The sequence below is a fragment of the Balaenoptera physalus genome (assembly GCF_965194825.1).
Source record: "Balaenoptera physalus genome assembly, chromosome: 11".
In the NCBI taxonomy this organism is placed as follows: domain Eukaryota; kingdom Metazoa; phylum Chordata; class Mammalia; order Artiodactyla; family Balaenopteridae; genus Balaenoptera; species Balaenoptera physalus.
In genome coordinates, this window is record NC_138896.1 from 22712617 (window position 1) to 22731040 (window position 18424).

General features: G+C 42.9%; 1 protein-coding gene across 3 annotated transcripts in view; it reads left to right on the forward strand.

Moving 5' to 3' along the window:
* LOC309638942 (olfactory receptor 2H1-like) overlaps positions 1-18424 on the forward strand; it is a 148240-nt gene that overhangs the window by 19420 nt on the left and 110396 nt on the right. The window lies entirely within an intron of this gene.

Here is an 18424-nt window from a genome sequence, read left to right on the forward strand (position 1 = left end):
TCTAAGGTGGCACAACCAACCAATTAAATATGATGTTCTAATTCATCTATTTTATAATAAAAATAATAATGATGATAACACCTAACTTTCATTGAACTGTTAGCATGTCCCAGACACTATTCCAAAAGTTTACTTGTATTATCTCATTTAATTTGGAAACTCTGGTCATGAGATTATACTTGTTTGTTTCTCTACACACCTCAGTAACCTGTACTTTTTCCTAAGAGCATTTATCACAATGGCTGTTTAAACATTTATGGTGTAATTCATTGTTTAAAAGGCTGACTCTCCCTTCTAAAGGGTAAACTCCATGAAGGCTGAGGTGGGGGCTTCCCACTGCTGTAAACCAGGGGCAAAGCAGAGCTCCTTGCTCAAAATAAGTTCTCAAAACCTAGTTGTTAAGAGCTTTTTGTGCTAGGCATTCTTAAGGTCTGGGGGGAGACTGGAACACAAATTGTGAAGATGAAGGACAAGACGGTCCAGGTGATTACATCTCTAGTAACATACAACTTTTAGAAGTAATTGTTTATATTACTCAAATATGAGCGTTATCTTTTTCTTATGACCTGGGGGCAGAAGTAGTTGTGAGCCATATTCAAAGAGGCAAGAATGGAATTAGGAATAAAGAAAAGGAACATTAACAGAATTGGAACTTTGACCATGTACTTTTCTTCACATTAGGATGTACAGGAAAAACAGCACAATAAAAGCAGCCCGGGTAGCTCAGTCGGTAGAGCATCAGACTTTTAATCTGAGGGTCCAGGGTTCAAGTCCCTGTGCGGGCGTAGCTTTTGACTTTTACCATCCAGTTCTGACTCCACCCTTGCAAAGCATGCGTCTTTTTACACGGTATGTGTAAGTGACTCAGGCAAACGCCGGGGTGAATAGATGGGACCTTTACTGAAAGATGAAGGGAGCTAGCATTTAAGGAGAGCCTTAGAGTACATGGCTTTGTACCAGAACCAAATAATTTCCTAAGAGTGAAGTAAGAGTTGGTAAATGAGTGGCTGAGGAGGCTTTTCTGGACATCAAAGTTCCATAAAGGTAACAAGAATATCTAACCAATGATAATGTAACCTTATTTAGAAATATACTATGATCAGAATTCCATCTCTTCCCGGGGCAGCCAACCCACAGCTTGGCTTGGCTTGGCTTTTTGGTGGTGAATGCACCAGACCATCATTGCCTAATATCATAGTCATTAATATTTTATTACTTCCTTACTCTGATTATAGGTTCACAGAGCAATCTTCTAATGTTCTTTGCTTTCCACTATAGAGTTTATTTTACAAGGGAAAGAATATGCTGATCAACCATCAGTATGGCTATAATATGTTCATACTCTGGCTTGGAATGTCTCTGACATTTGGTTATTGCGAGTCAGTCCTGTAAGCCTGAAAAAATCTGGGTTAATTAAAAAATAGTTTCTGATTCTACAAAGAGGAGGAACAGATTCAGAATAGTGGTTCCAACAAGAATCAAGATTCTCTAAGGAACTGCCTGAACAGCCAGACAATCCAGCTCTTTGGCCTCTCTACAATCCTTAACTGCATCTCTTAAACTGTAGCAGATGTAGGCTCCTGGAATCAGAGGCTGAGAGTCTAGAAGACACTGTTACGATGTTCCCTAGTATATGCCTTTTTCATTCTGCACCAGAATGAACTGTTGAAAGAACTATCCTGAAATACAGGTCCAGATATTTAGCAGGAGCAACCTAAGTATTGCCCTCTCTTTTTCCAGCGCGGACTGGGCCAGAGAAGTATGCCTGCAGGATGAACTTCAGTAAGTGTGACTCCTGTGGGGATTACTGCAAAAATGCAAATTTGAGATGTTGATCGCCTGGAGTAATATAGTGATAGGGAATATGGCAAATAAACCCCAAAACAAAAACAAAGTAACATTTAATATGCTAATTAATTCATTGACTTATTTGACAAGTGTTTATTGTTTGTCAGATACTGTGCTAGGCACTGGAAATACAGGAGTGGATAAAACAGACATACTTCTTAGGACACTAGCCACTGAATTTGAGCCCCACCCCCACTCCCATCCAGTATGATCTCATGTTAATTTAACTAATTACATCTGCAAAGACTCTATTTCCAAATAAGGTCGCATTCTGAGGTTCTGGGTGGGCATACATTTTTGTGGAACAATATTCAGTGTAGTACAGATGAGAAACCAGTTAGGACCAGATTAGATAGGGAGGCCAGGGCAAGGAGATGGCATGTATATATGAAGAGGAAACAAGAAGACTTACTGAGAAAACTGAATGTCAGATTTTCATATATCTGTCCATTCATTTTTTTTCCCCAATAAATTAGATTGCACCAATAGGATACTGTTCCAAGAAGAAATAGCAATCAGAAGAACTTGGACAAGAGGTTGTCCACTGGAAGGAGATGAAGATAACAAGTCATTATACATAAACAACATGTTTCTATATTTTTGCACCTACCAATCAGGAGGAAGAAAGCTTAGCCTTAAGCTCTTTGACTAGCACACAACTGGCCCAGTCTCCAGGAGGTAGACTTTTGCCAGACGAAGGCGGTAACCGTTTGACGGAGGGCGAGGGCAAAAAGCAGATCTGCCCCCTCTGAGGTTCGAACTCAGGACCTTCAGATTATGAGACTGACGCGCTGCCTACTGCGCTAAGGAGGCAGACGGTCGATCTTCCTCATCAAATGTCTTTAACACCGGAATTTACTTTGCTTAAACTTCGGTCCTGTTCTATAGTCCCTTTACTTTAAAGTCTGAAAATGAAATGCTCTCCTGTAACTTCTTAAAAGTGCAACAACTTCTACAACCTGAATCAGATGAGGAAATTCGTTGTCGATGCCGCTGCCTTTGCTCCCCTCGTTCTGAACTGATGACCCTCACCTCTCACAACAGAAGGAGAATTTCCTGAACTTCTTGCCCAGATACCTGCACTTAACCTACACCGGCGTCCATCCCTGTGGTCTCTATGGAAAAGGAAAACGGCCCGATTCCCCTCTCACTCTCCCTCTCACCTTCCATACCCGATTCTTCTCATCAATACTTTAAACACGTTCAAGTGTTTACTATCTTAAATAGCGAAACACTTCCTTTGACTCGGCGCCTCTGTCTCAGGTTGTCGCTCTGTTTCGTTTATCCCCCTTCGCAGGCAAATCTCCCATACAGCGGTCTGTCCTCATTGTAAGAAAACACCTCCCCAAGTCCCATCAGTTTCTCAACAGACTACAATCTTCCCCGACCACTGCTCCGTCCCGAAGAAGTCCAAAGGGGGTTCCTGGACATATGGGACTTGATGCTTTAAAGAATAAGGTGTCCTTGGTGCAAACTCTTGGGAATCTGCTGGTATGAGAGAGCTGTAGTTACAGAAACAGGAACAGGTGAAAAGCTTGGTTTACCCAGACTCTTGGTTTGCCCCGGGAATGTCTCGGGAAAGCCCCACCTCCTGGAAAACCTCTTCCTGGGGTGAGGAAAGTCAAGGTTTCAGAGATGGGTTGCGGACGGCTGGGCAAAGTACCAAAAAAAACCCTATGACAGCTTTACCTCCGCTGACCCCTCCGCCCCTGGAGGGCTGAGAGGAACACTGATTTTATTGCCAAATGGAGGCGGCACATATTATTCGACTTCTGTAGTTGCAATCTCTGTTTTTCCCCTGGCCGCTGATGAGGGCAACCGGAATTTTTGGTTCCCAATAATGGGCAGTCCAGTGTTGCATCCCTCTGAGTGCTGTAACTTACATATGCGAAATAGGTGTTTTGTAGTTGTGAGCGTTAACAGTTTGGCTCTGCCTGTAGATTAACTGTTGTGCTTTTTATCGAAATAATGTTAGCTTAATTTTTGACATTGTGGATATTTCGACCATATTTCCTGAGTCTAGATAATGAAAATGAGAACGAACGACTACCATGTGAATGCCAGCATGACCCAGACCTCACCGAAAAAGTCTAAATGGCAGATGGAAGAACACATATAACTGGATTAGGGAGGTAAATTACCAAAACAGAGTACTGCACAATATGTAGAAAAGGATTTGGATTTGGGCATAGTAAAGAAGGAGGTGTGACAGTACAAGGGGCGACTGAATCTCCAAAGTCTGGGTTAAGACGGGGGAGAACTTTCGAATCAGAGGGTTTTCTTCGTCTCTAAATGACACCAATGCTCAGTCAAAAATAGTGTTGGGTATAATACTTGAAAAGAACTTGCATTCTCTATTTCCTGATTCAAAGGTTGCATTCCGAGGGCAAACAAAAAGGGAAATTTCGATACCATGTATTGGCCTCTTGTACTGTGAAGCCCATTCTGTCGGATGACCTTGTTCTCTACAATATAACGACTTCAAATGATGTGTCAAGTTAGGCAACCAAAAAATGTTTCCCCTAGCTCCTACGACTTTAATTTGAAACATGGTGTCGAAAAATCATCTTCTTGATTTGTATGTAGATTTAATAAAACCACTAGATACATAAAACAGAAGATTGTTGATATTTTGTTCAAATACGAACTAGGCCGTGCTCATCTATCTGCACATTTGGCAACAGTGCAAATGTAAATTTTGGCAAATTCCATTTAGCCTTACCAAAGAAAATAAAAAGATCTTATCTGCTAAATGTCCTGCACTCCTTGTACACACACATTGCTTTAAAAGATTGTAGTTTGCTTACTCATGATATTGAGGCTTTCATGGTTTATTGAGGTTTATGGTCAGTTTTTATTTTCTTCAAAATGTGCAGAAGCACTTACTGAGATTTTTTACTTCACAGAAATGGAATGAGATAGCCTCTTTAGGCATGTGCCTACAAGGTGGCTATCACTGTTGCTGGCCATAGAAAATACTTTAAAATATTGGTCTGCTGTAAAATCTTTATTTTCAAAGTGTGGGGTAAAAAGAATGTCCTTATCTAATTTGGAAATACTCTGAGGATGGGAATGGAGAAAAGTACTATGGTAAAACAGAAATGTGTATGCTCTTTCTCCAATATTGTTTGATGTTATGTAGATTGGGACAAAAACTCATACACTAAAAAAATGATTTATTTGGGGGAAAATATGACTGCTTCAGAACAAAATAATAATAATAACAATAACAACAACAATAATAATAATACCAGAAAGGGACAGCCAAGTAGTCAAGTTAAACAGGACTTTCTTAACTTATTTGCTGAAAGTATAACTTATTTGGAATCCAAGTTTTATTTCACAAGTTTAAATTACTGCTGTGCTTTTTATCAAGATGAGAACTGGGCAAGGAGCAGGTTTGGGGGATGGGTAGGAAATCAAGAGATCTTTGAACATGTTAAGTTTGCGATGCCTTTTAGACATTCAGTGGAGATGTCAGTCATGTACTTTGATCTGCTCAATGGAGAGATGGGGTTGAAAGTGTAAGTCTGGGACTTCTCAGGGTATAGATGGTATTTAAAGTCAGGTGATCAGGTGAGCTCAGGTAGGGAGAGGGTGTATGTAGGGAATACATGAGGACTCAGGTCAGGACCCTAGAGAACTCCAAAATTTAGAGACTGGAAGGAGGAGGAAATAAAGAAGGAACTACATTTAAGTGGAAAAAAAAAAAAAACCCCAAACAAACAGACAAACAAAAAAACCAAGAGAGAGTGGTGTTCCAGAAAGCAAGTGAATGTGTTTCCATAAAGAGGGAGTATCAGCTGGGCCAAGTGTTATTGAGAAGCTGAGCAAATTGAAGACTGAGAATTGACCATTGGATTTTGCAAGACGGAGGTTGCTGAGACTCGACAAGGGAGTTTCAGTGGAGTTAGAGGGGATAAAGGTTTGGTTTAGAGTGGGTTAAATGGAGGAGCACAGTTGGGGGTATGCTCTACCTATTCAGCTATTCAGATGCAGGTTTGGAGAAAGTGGTGGTGTGTTTGATTTGACCAAGGGTGGGGAGTGGGTCACAGGAGATGAAGGTTATACAAGCTAGTAATGCTGGCAATTAATTATGAAATCTAAGCTGTGGAAAGAGGGAAGTAAAGACGTGAGGAGGAAGGGGATACATTTTCTCTTGTTTTTCTCCCCATTCTCCTATCCCCATCCTCCTCAGTTTCTGAGATCTCTAAATTCTGAGTCAATTCTCTTCAAATATGAGAAGATTCTCATTAAAATATTCTCATCAGCTCTGCAGCCTTCGTTTCATTCAACTCCATCCAGTCTTGCTGACCTTGAGGGCTTCAAAATATTTTAGCATGCAATAGCATTTCTTCATCTACATGAACAACTGTGTTAAGGCACCAGACTCAAGGCCTGTCATTCTCATTGTTTTCTCCCTGGTTTTCAAATCCCACTTCTCCGTAAGAAAAGTATCACCTTGGCGAAGACCTGCTTCTCCTCCAACAGCAGGTGAATAGCATCATCACATTTGCATCCTTTTTAATCCCTTCCTCTCTTTTACTCACATTCTACCAGCTTCCAAGCCCTGTGAATTCTACCTCCTTGGTACTTCCTGAATCTGTCTCCTTTATTCCATACCAGATTACTACCACTGTTTTACTTTTTCTTTCTCCTCATCCTCCCTCCGTGTCTTTCCTCTGCTACTGCAGTGGCCTCCAGTCTGGTTTCTGGGCTTCTAACCTTGCTTGTCTCCCATTGTTTGTCTACACAGGGCTGTCATACACAGGCGCCCTATAAAAGACACTTGTGGAGAAGGTAAATAGGAGCTGAAGTCTGACCTGAGTTCTGAGAGCCAAGCCATGAGCCCTTGGATAGAGGTGGCATTTTCCTTTTTTTGTACTTTATCAGCCCCGAGGGTTGCCTTTCTGTTATTCATCCACCAATATGAGTCGTTATTACATAATGTGCTAGCTGAGGCCCCACTTCTGCAGTACAGTCAGGACAAGCTTGCAAAAAATACCAGTTACACTGTCCTTTCTGTTCAGAAGGGCACTTCTTTGTCTTTCCAAAGCCTTTGAGGTAAAGTCAAAGTCATTGAAGATACAGCTCGCAATGTGTTCTCATTATCTACTAATATGTAACAGAGAATTCCAAAACACAGTGGCTTGTGGTACGCAGAATAATGGACATTCCAAAAGATTCTCTAATCCCTGGAAACTGTGAATGTTACCTTACATGGTAAAAGGGACTTCACAGATGTGATTAAGATTGAGGACCATGAGATGGGGAGATGATCCTAATCACAAGAGTCCTTAAAAGTGGCAGAGAAGCAGAAGAGTAGGGAAAGGGATGTGATTTGAGGACTTGACCCACCATTCATGGCTTTGAAGAACCAAGGAATGTAGCGGTCTTTAGAAGCCAGGAGTGGCCATTAGCTCAAGCCAGCAGAAAACAGAGAGTTCAGTCATACAACTAGAAAGAAACAAACTCTATAAACAGTGTGAAGCGGGAAACAGATTCTCCCCTAGAGCCTCCAGAAAGGCATGCAGGCTGCGAATACCTTGCTTTCAGCATGGTGAGACCATACCCGTCACTTCTGACCTGAAAAATTCTAAGATAATAAATTTGTGTTTTTTAAAGCCACTAAGGTTGCTACGATAGCAATAGAAAACTATTTTGTTATCTCTCTTGATTCTGTGGGTTCACTGGGCTCACCTGGGCAATTTTGCTCCGTGTGGTGTCAGCAAGAACTCCAGACCTCTGAGGACTTGACTGGGCTGAGCTCTCCAAGATGGCTTGCTCACGTGACTGGTGGTGGCAGTTAGTGTTTGTGACCTGCTAGGAGCTCTGTTGAGGCTGTTGTCCAGAGTGCCTAGCTGTGACCTTCCCATGTGGCTTGGACTTCTCACAGTATAGTGACTGGGTTCTGAGAGGGAGCTTCCCAGATTGAGCATTCCAAGAAACCCAGTCAGAAGCTGCCAGGGTTCTTATGACTCAGGCAGGCCTGGAACTGGCAAAGTGTCACTTCAATGAAGTTCTGCTTGGTCAGCCAAGATTCACTGTGGGAATGTGCTACACAAAGGTGTGATTACTGAGAGACCTGCTATGCTGGGGTCAGTTTTGGGAGACTAGCTACCACACAAGGTAACTCTTTTTTCATTTGCAGCTTCATCTTAATCTTATTCCTCTTGGCCCATGCACCGTTGATGCTCTGCTCAGGTCTAATGGAACTAGGAACTAGGGATTTTCACACCTTTTCAGCTTTGCACCTGTTGATGCTTCATGGAGAGAATCTTCCCATGCCCTATAAAACTGACACAATTCCAACATGTGGGATTTCCCCCACACCACCAAGCAATTCTTTACACTAGCTGGGTGTCCTACAGTTCAACTCAGTTCTGACACTACCTACCCAGAGGTAGCAGCAGATTTTACCACTTAAGGGCTCAGCTCCACAAGACTGCCCACAGTTGCCAAACATGAGTCCAGGTTGTCAGCTGTGCATCTGATTGAGTGACTAGAGATGGGAATTTTCACAGACTCCCCTCCTTGGGTTCAATTAATTTGCTAGAGCAGCTCAGAACTCAGAGAAACATTTTATGTACTAGATTACTGGTTTATTGTAAGAGTCTATCACTCAGGAACAGCTAGATGGAAGAGATGCAAAGAGCAAGGTATGGGTAAAGGGGGGATGGAATTTCCATACCTTCTCTGAGCTGGTCACTGTCGCCACATCTCCAAGTGTTCATCAGCCCAGAAACTCTTCAAACCCTGTCCTTTTTGGTTTTTATGGAGGCTTCATTGTATAGGCACAATTCATTAAACGTAGGCCATCGGTAATTTAACTTAATCTCCAGCTCCTCTCCCCTCCCAGGAGGTAGGAGGTGGGACTGAAAATTTCAACCCTCGAATCACATGGTTAGATCCCCTGGCAACCTGTGCCCATCCTTAGGAGACCTCTGGGGCTTTCCCAAAGTCTCCTCATTAACATTACAAAAGGCACCTTTAGGGATCTCATCAATTAGGAAAGTCTAAGGGTTTTAGGAACTGTGTGCCAGAAGTGTGAGGAAGACCAATTAATATTTATTATAAATCACAACGATCAATCACATCTTTCTTACCTGCCTAATTATAGCTCATCTTTAAGACACATTTCAGCTATCATCTCCTTCAGTAAACCATCCCCATCTTAGGTTAGGTGCCCGTACTGATGATTTTCTCTACACAACATCCTGCCCTTACATCTATGGAAGAATACGAGTGTGTCTTAATTCTCACTGATTTACTTGTCTGTATTTTTAAAAAATCAGGCCATAAGCTCCTCAGAAGAGTGCATTTTGTACTCTCCGATTCCCCAGATGGACCTAGTATAGATGGCACAAAGAAGGGTCTCAGTAAATGTTGGCTAACAGAGTAGTAATCGAACAATTCTCTGCATATATTTATTACTTACCACAAAACGAAAATGCACCCAACATGACATTGTACAAATGTCCTGGTTTCAACCATGCACAAAATTATGTATGCATGAGGGCGGGAACTAAAAAGGAAGAAGGGAAATGCCTATAATCAGTTGGGAAGGAAGAACTGTGGGTATCTTTTTATTTTTCTCTTTAATGTTCTAATATCATAACGCTGCCACTGTTAAAATAAATGAAAATGTGTAGACATCTGGTTCCAAAGCGTCAACAGCCTTGTCACTTGCAGCACGGACCGCTGATTGGCTTAACCTGGGAGTTTCTTAGAAATGCAGACTCTCAGACCTCACCCCAGATTTACAGCATTAGAACCTGCATTTTAGCGAGACCCCCACCCCCGCCGTGATTTTGTGTGCGCATTGAAGTTTGCGAAGAACACAACCCTCAATACAGTCCTTCACCCTTTCCTTTATTAAATTTACGGCCATTTGTTTAACAGACCTTTTTGCAAAGATTCCGAGGACAACACGATAAACCGAGCTTATTCACATCTCTGCTAGGGCTTTCTGCGTCTCCTGAGCTCGGTTCTATCAGCCCCTTCTAGCAATCTAGTGTGGGTAGTGGGCTGGGCACAGGGGAGTCGCCGCGCGGGTCGCGCCGCGCAGCACGGCAGGGCCGCCGGCCGCAGCCTCCAGGCCCGCGGCGCCGCATCTCCCCGCGCCGGGCACGGTGGCGCGCGCCTGTAATCCCAGCTTCCCGGGAGGCTGAGGTCGGCGGATCGTGGGTGACCGGGGGTTCGGGACTACCGCGCTGTGTAGAGCGGGCGTCCGCACCGGGCCTGGCACCAACATGGGGCTCCCGGGGGAGCCCGGGGGTACCAGGTTGTCTAAGGAGGGGGGACCCGGCCCAGGCCGGACACGGAGCAGGTCAAACTCCCCGTGCTGGGCGGCGGTGGGACCGCGCCTGCGAGCAGTGCCTGCAGTTCTGCCCGGACATCCGACGAGACCCGGTCTCTTTTGTTTAATCTTCCCTGGATTCTCTTTTTCAAGAATCGTTTTTCCCCAGCATTATTTTTGCACACAGCAGACCACCTAACTTCACGGAGTACACTGGGCGGCGTACATACTACTGTTAAAAGATAAACTGAGGCATATTAAAATTTTTAAGATTTTACTTGAGCAAAAATCGATTCCAATCGAGCAGCATCCAATCTAGCAGGTAGGAAGGAGCTCCGAGGAGCTGTACAAAATGAAAGACTTTAGTAGGCAGAAGGGAGCAGGAACAAGGAAGTTATACTAGGCAAAAAAGCTGGTTGGCTATTGCTAGGTTACTTTCCTTTAGGGGATGGCAGGAGTCTATCAGGCGGATAACCTAACTAGTAGTGCTGATCAGGTGATTCCTGATTGAATGGTTTTAGATTACATTTCTAGGGGGCAGAGGTCGTAGTTAGATCTAGGTTTGGTGACAATGAGGCTTAGCATAAATAACTCCATTTGGGGCCTGTCTTTTTTTTTTTTTTTTTTTTTTAACACTACTGTATACTTTATCTTTAGGTTTTACACACAGGGGAAGGGTGGTGTAGTCAGTCCACACTGGAAGAAGCTCTTCTTAGTGACTTATTATCCTGGGGATTTCTCCACCCTGCAATCAGCCTTTCCCAAAACAGTAAGGCTGCACTGCATTTTGTAAATACTGCTGCATTATATTGCATTGCATGACAATTGTATAATCCAAGACAGATTTGCCACAGGTCTGAACTTCCAAGTTTTTTCAGGAACTTCTCACTCAAAAACCTGTACACAATTGTTCTTCCTGGATTGGACAAAAGACCTAAAGAGACATTTCACCAAAGCAGATATATGGATGGCAAATAAGCACATGAAAAGGTTTTCAACATCACTAGCCACTGAGGAAATGCAAATTACAACCACAATGAGATGTCACTGCATACCTATCAGAATGGCTAAACTAAAACTAGTAACAATGCCAAGTGTTGATGAGGCTATATACATTGCTGGTGGGAATGTAAAATGGTGCAGCCACTCTGGGAAACACTTTGGCAGTTTCTTTAAAAACTAAACATGCAAGTACCATGCCACCCAGAAGTTGCACTCCTGGACATTTATCCCAGAGAAATGAAGACTGATGTTTACACAAAAACCTATCCTCAAATATTTACAGCAGATTTATTCATAATAGTAAAAAGCTGGAAACAACCCAAATGTCCTTTAATGGGGAATGTTCAAACTGTGGTATATTCATACCACAGAATAGTATTCAGTAATAAAAAGGAATGAACTATTGAAGCACTCAACAACCTGGATGAATTTCCAAAGAATTACAGTGTGTGCAAAAAGCCAATCCCAATAGGTTACATACTATATGTTTCCATTTATATAACATTGTTGAAATTACAAAATTATAGAAATGGACAACAGGTTAGTGGTGGCCAGATGTTGGGGGGGGCAGGAGGAAAGTGGATGTGGCTATAAAAGGGCAACATGAGGATCCTAGTCGTGATGGAAATGTTCTGTATCTTGACTTTATCAATATCAATACCCTGCTCCTGATATTGCATTATAGTTTTGCAAGATGTCACCATTGGGGGCAACTCAGTAAAGGGTACATGAGATCTTTCTATATTATTTCTTATAATTGCAGGTGAATCTACAATTATGTATAAGTTTAAAACTGAATTAAAAAAAGACAGAGGTCAGGACACTGAGACGCAGCCATTTCTAAAGAGTCCTTAGACTCTTAGGGGAGAGGGAAGATGGAAACAGAACAGCTGGAGAGTACAGAGAAGAAAAGGTCCAAGGAAGATTGATTCATGAAGGATGAGTTGTCAATAGTTTGTGTCCTGCACAGAATTAAGTTTAGGGCCAAAAAAAGAGACAAAGCATTAGAAACTTGGGAAGTTGATAGTAATGGTTTCCTGGGTTTGGAAGGCAGACCTCAGCTGACAAGCAACTGGTGAGGCAAGGAAGTGGAGGCAAATACTGTTCCTGTAACAAGTTTGGTGGTGGTTGGAAGGAAAGCTTCTGGGGAAGAAGCACGAGGGCCAGACAGGAGGGCATGTGTTCTCTTTTTTGTTGTCTGAAGATGGACATGCAGGCATTCCGTAGTTTGAAGAGAGGCAGGTAAGAGGGAGAGAGATCAAAGACACGAGGGCAGAATGGAATTGGGAGAAGGGTCAAAAGCTCAGATGGCATATCTATTAGCCTCGGAAATGAGGGGAAATTTTCCTCTGAGTAGAAAGGAAGAGGTTGGGATATGTGAAGAACTACCAAATTAGGAGGTAGGGGAAAAAGGAGCTACAAGAATATCATGACTCTCTTCTCTCCTTCAAGGCTCAGCCTCAGTTTACCAGGCACCCCGCACGCCGCCCCGCCACCGCCCTTCCAGCCAGGAGCCACCTCTTCAATTCAACTCAGATGACTTCATTTTCCAGGAACCTTTCCTTCAGTTCTCCTGCCTTGCCTCTCTCTTTCTCTTCAGAGTTGCATAGGAGTCCACCTAATAAATATTTATTGAAGGAACATGACGTCGAGAATAAAATGCAGTTGGTATTCCTCATATTAAACTTCTCCTTTCCATATCTATCTGGATGACCTGTCTCCTTTGCATTACAAGCTGGCAGAGAATAAGATTAGGGGGAAAGGGAGATCATGAAGTAGAAATGAACAGGAGAAAGAGGAGTACTTTGGGGTCTCTTGACTTTGGCTTACGGTTGTTGGAATAATTCCATGGGAATGAAGAAGGGATAGGTTTGAAGAAAGAGGAACATAGCATAAGTGGAACAGAGCCCGAACCAAGAAAGAAGATACACACTAAATATTACAAAGAAGGGAAAGTGGTTTTCCTTCTGCACGTTTGGATCTACCTCTTTTATTTTGTGAGATGTAGAAGCCCATCCCTAGGCTACTCTGACTGGAAGAATCGTTTTATTGCCCAACCCTCTGTGTCTGCCTATATGAATTTGAGAAAAAGGTTGCTTCGTGTTTCGGTATACTCTTGTTTGCATTCTGTTCTCTCAATATTTTAATGTAGCTCCGAAAAGAGACATGCCGAAACCCGGGATCGAACCAGGGACCTTTAGATCTTCAGTCTAACGCTCTCCCAACTGAGCTATTTCGGCTCCGCCCACAGGACCTTCAAATAATGTCTTATGACTTATCCTCTGTCTTTTTAGTCACTAAATATAAAAAATTTGCTAAACAGAATCATAAACACTTTGAGGAAAGCAAAGGTAAATTTAAAAACGGTTTTCATCTTCGAATGACTCACCAATTTATGAGGAGAACGATAAGAAGACAGTTACAAATTAATGTCATAAGAACTGCCGTAACGACTTAGTTAAATCTACAATTTATTCCTGAGTAAATCCACATGTCTGGAGCAGGGAAGGAGACTCTATGCAGCTACGTGGCCCCGGTTACTCCTTCTTGGGCGTTGCCACATCTTCCCCTTGTCCAGATTTTATTGGTTGGTGCGGAACAGGAGGTTCATGTATAAAATGAATGTGATCTTGCATTGCCTCATTGAATAGTCAGAAAAGGAGTGCCGCATTCGTACGTATGGAGCATTAGCTCTGTAGGTTTATTTTGAGATGCGTTACTCACCTTCCCTGGTGGTCTAGTGGTTAGGATTCGGCGCTCTCACCGCCGCGGCCCGGGTTCGATTCCCGGTCAGGGAAAAGCCTTTTCTTTTCACCTACACGGCTATCGCGAAACCAAGGGGGAAAGTTGTAAATAAGACTAGAAGTTGAAGTGTATACTAAAAGTTGAAGTGTATACAAGTTAACTTTTAATTTTCATATGAGGCATTTTCTGCCTAGAAACTCTACAACGTTTTTGATATTCCAGCCGCAAAATGACAAATGATGTAAATTTCAGTTATTTACGAAGTTTTGTTGATGAGCATGCTACCTGACATTGACCAAAAAGCTCGCCACTATCCTGAATGCTTCAAAATTTTAATTTATTCAGTTGGATGGTTCAGTGAGCAGGAAATTTTGGAGGCAACTGATTAGCTTTAGGAGTTGGTTGAGATTAGCATAACACTTTGTAAAGAGAGTTACGAATGAAGGTGAAAGGGAAGAAATCGCGAAGTTATTTCCTGGAGGTTTGCCTTGGCTGGTTGTCGGCGAGTTTCTGAATTCCCGAGAGCGGCTGGAATTGTGAAACGCACTCTCTCCGGCGGGTTTTCTAGTTTCACTGATCCAGCTGGGAGAAGGGGGATCGGCCTAGAAATACTGACACGGTAACTTAATCTTGGATCAAGGAGGTCTCCGGACTGCCTCATCTCCCCAGCGCCTCCACCTGTTTTCCGCTATGAATTTACAATTTGTCTGGGGTTTCCTAAGAGAGGAAATAGGGGAAGGCCATATTATTAAAGGAAAACTGCTGTCAAAAAACTAAGAAACAGGCAAACGATGTATTCAGCATCTCTGAATGGGCACCTGAGAAATTTACTGACAGCTACTTGAGAGAAAGCAGATTCTGTTATCCTTCTGACTTTTGACAAGGTTTGATGCCTTTGTGCTAATTGGCTCCTGTCTGACAGTATTGGGGCACGAATCTTTGTTACTTAGTTTGTCTAAATAGCAGCCACAGAAGTATTGCTTACTATTTCCTTCTCATTTCTTATAAAAGTTCAATGCACATATGAACTCTCCACAAGCTTCCAAACAAAGATCATGGTGACCCTGATCTTACTCTACCAACAGATGGGGACACGATGTTTTTATGATCATGTTAAATGAAGCAGTAATACTCTTTTTCTAACTAATTGCACATTCCCTGCTCTCCCCCAACCCCCATATATAAATTCACAAATTCCAAAACCTCTTTGAGATGGGACACTCCTTTGTCATCTTGCCAATACTCTCCTTGAGTTAATACACTTTGACGCCTATGTAAGATCAATTTGTCTAAGAAATTTTGTTTTGCCGTAAGTATAAAAGTAGTATAGTTTGTCAAATTTCTGTATATACTGAAGCTGTTCTGTTTCTTTCTGCTTTGTGTTTCACAGGAAATCAACCCCATAGTGCTGATGGCAATCACTCCTGAACAACATCCTCTTTTAGTGATGTCATATTTTGTCTCCTCTGTATGCAGCAAGAATCCTTTGCTTCATTTTTTTTTTATATGTCTGTTTTTAGGGAGGAGTCTGGGTAGAACCCCTGAATGTGTTTAATGGTTTTCTAAATTTTAAAACTTTCCTACATAAACCTAATTGGATTAGAGACAAAGGACTCTTCTTTGAAAGTGATGTGACTTCTTTTTTTATTCTTCTGTTATGAGCTATTACTTATTCTCCATGGGGGGGAAAAATCTCTAATCTGTATTTTAGCACAGTAGGTTCTGTGCTCATGAGACTGCTACCTAATTACTTGTCAACTCAGAGAGAAAATGGCAAAAACGTAACAAAACCAAAATCCACATAAGTACAAGAGGAAGGAGGGAGAAGTTGAATGACTATAAGAAAAAGGACAACAGTTGGGGGTCAGTAAATCAATCTTAAGGGCCAAGGTAGGTTTGCACTACACTAGTCCCTATGGAAGATGAAAAATGAGCAAGACACGCTCCTATCTCTTAACCTCCCTAAACCCCAGTTTTCCCATCTGTAAAAAGGGAATAAAAAATCTACTGCATAGATTTGCTATGGGGAGTAATGCACAAAAAGTGCTCAGCCATACTATTATCCTAATCCATATGATTTTATTGTTATTATTATTTTTATTACATTTGTGGTGCTTAGGATGAGTGGAGGAGACAGATATTGTGAACAAGTTTTCCATTGGGCAGAAAGAGTAATCTGCTAAGAAAAAAAAGTGTGGAAAATCACGGTGGTGTGTGTGTGTGTGTGTGTGTGTGTGTGTGTATGAGAGAGAGAGACAGACAGACAGACAGACACAGAGAGAGAGAGAAAGAGAGGGAGAGAGATTCGGAGGCAGGGTGGAGAACCGACTTATTTGAAGTGGGCTTTGAAGAATGAGCAAGATTTCTGAGAGGGAATGAGGAGGAGACCGGCATTCCAGGACAAGGGATCAGGGGAAGCAAAGCGCGGAATTGTGAAAGCTCCTGGATCATTCAGGACTTTGAAATCCGAACTCTTTGAATTCTGAACTAAAATTTGGAAAATCTCTGCTACTGATGGGATGGCATAAGTTTTCAATGTCAAGCTTTCTGGCCATACCCAGTGAAGCTAGAATTACACTTCTGTATATGTTCCGATGGCAATTGCTGACAAATCCACCTCCTAAAGGTGCATAGTTGCTTCCCAGAAATTTTCTCAAGTCGGTCGGTCCTGAGGAACTAATTTTAAATGCTTTACAATCAATTTAGTCTCTAAAGAGAAGATCATCAGAGTTCCCTGTTCGATTTCCAGGAACCTGTGAGGGTGGTTCCGAATCTCACTCCTACCCAACTGTCGGCCTGAAGCTGTGGGCTCCCCAAGACTGAACTAGAACCAGCGAGAGAGGCAGTCCTCCCCGCTTCCTAGAGAGTACACACTGAGGTGGCAGTTGGATAGAGGGTACTAGAAAGTGCCTCTCCAGGGACCAGGAAGAGGGATATATTTGTATACCATTTAAATTATTTGTTCTGTGTGGCGTAGGCCTTTAGTCCTTGCAGGGACTGCCTTCTGAGGAGCACGGTTGGGCTCATTATTTCTCGGAATGTTAAACTCATAGATCCGGAAACGGTCAGGTAGCGGCAGCTGACGGGGGCCTCCCCACCATCCCCCGGACTGGACCGTGGGGGCTTTGGGAGAAGCTCTCCTCTGCTTTTCATTCTCCTTCTCCTCTTTCTCCTTTCTTCCACTTTTCACCCCTGGCTCCTTCAGGAATCTGTGTCTTCCCTCCGGGAGTGGGCCTGTGGGGTGGGGAAGGGGTTGCAGGTGCAATCCCGACCCCGGCCCCCCTCCACCCAAACTTTTCCTTGTTACGCTTCTCGCCAGGCTTGTCTCACTCCAGCCGCCAGCCCCACCGCATTCCTCCGCGTATTCGTAAATTCCTCCAAGCAGGCCTTTCCAGATCTACACTAAGTCACCTCCTTCAACCAAGTGTGAACCCAGCCCTCCTTCATTCACAGCACTGAGTTGTAATAACTAGATGAATGTTTGCCTTCCCTGGTAGCTCTGAGGGTGAGGACAGCAATGATCAAGTGTTTCTGCTGAATACCCAGTGCACAGCTTAGTGTCCAGGTACCCAGTAGGCACTTGGTCAATACTTGTTGAACGAATGAGTGGACTCCTGATGCCCACTCCTTGATATAGTCACTTTATCTCAATTTATTTCTTCATTTTTCTGTTTCCCCCCTCTTAGTTTACCATGTAGGAATGTGAGCACTAGAAAGAGAAAATTGGTCTCTGAATTGATGCCTTCGATGGATCAAGATGACGCTGATGAAGCATTGAACCAGTTAGCGCCTAGCAGGAGGGTACCATTCTGTGTCTCTGAGGGTTAAAGTTGTCACAAAGTGGTCAGTTTCCATCAAAGTCTGTCCATCTTGCCCTCAGAGATCCAGAACTGGTGGGAGTACATGGTGCTCATAGTGGGGAGGAGACTACTGCTGTTGTGAGGGACTGAGAGAGAGGACCAGGGAGAGGGCTCAGAATGACACAGCAGGTGCGAAAAGAGGCTCCTAGCTTGGGATATATGGAGAAACTGGGGAAAGTGAGGCTTTAGCAAGCGTAGGGGTAACTATGTTGCTTCTACTCTCTTGAGAATCCTTTTTCTTAGTGATTTTCCTAAGGTAATCTCCTTAGGAAATAACACTGGTAATTGCTAAAGTATTGCAGCTACGGATAATGAGATACTACTAAATCAGTTTTTTACTTTTTATTTTCTTAGAAAGAGAAGGCCGTTGAAGACAAAGCAGAGAGAGATTTGTAGATGCCTACTTTGAAGATTAGAGAGATGTGGCCACAAACCAAGGAATGCCAGCAGCCACCTGAAGCTGAAAGAGTCAAGGAACCGGATTTTCCCCTAGAGTCTCCAGAGGAAGGTTGGCTCTGAGGACACCTTGATTTGGGAGGTGATACAGATTGGACTTCTGGCCTCCAGAATTGTGAGAGAATACATTTCTGTTGTTTCAAGTCACACAGTTTGCGCTAATTTGTTACAGTAGGCACAGGAAATGAACGCCCATGCACTATGCAATAAACTC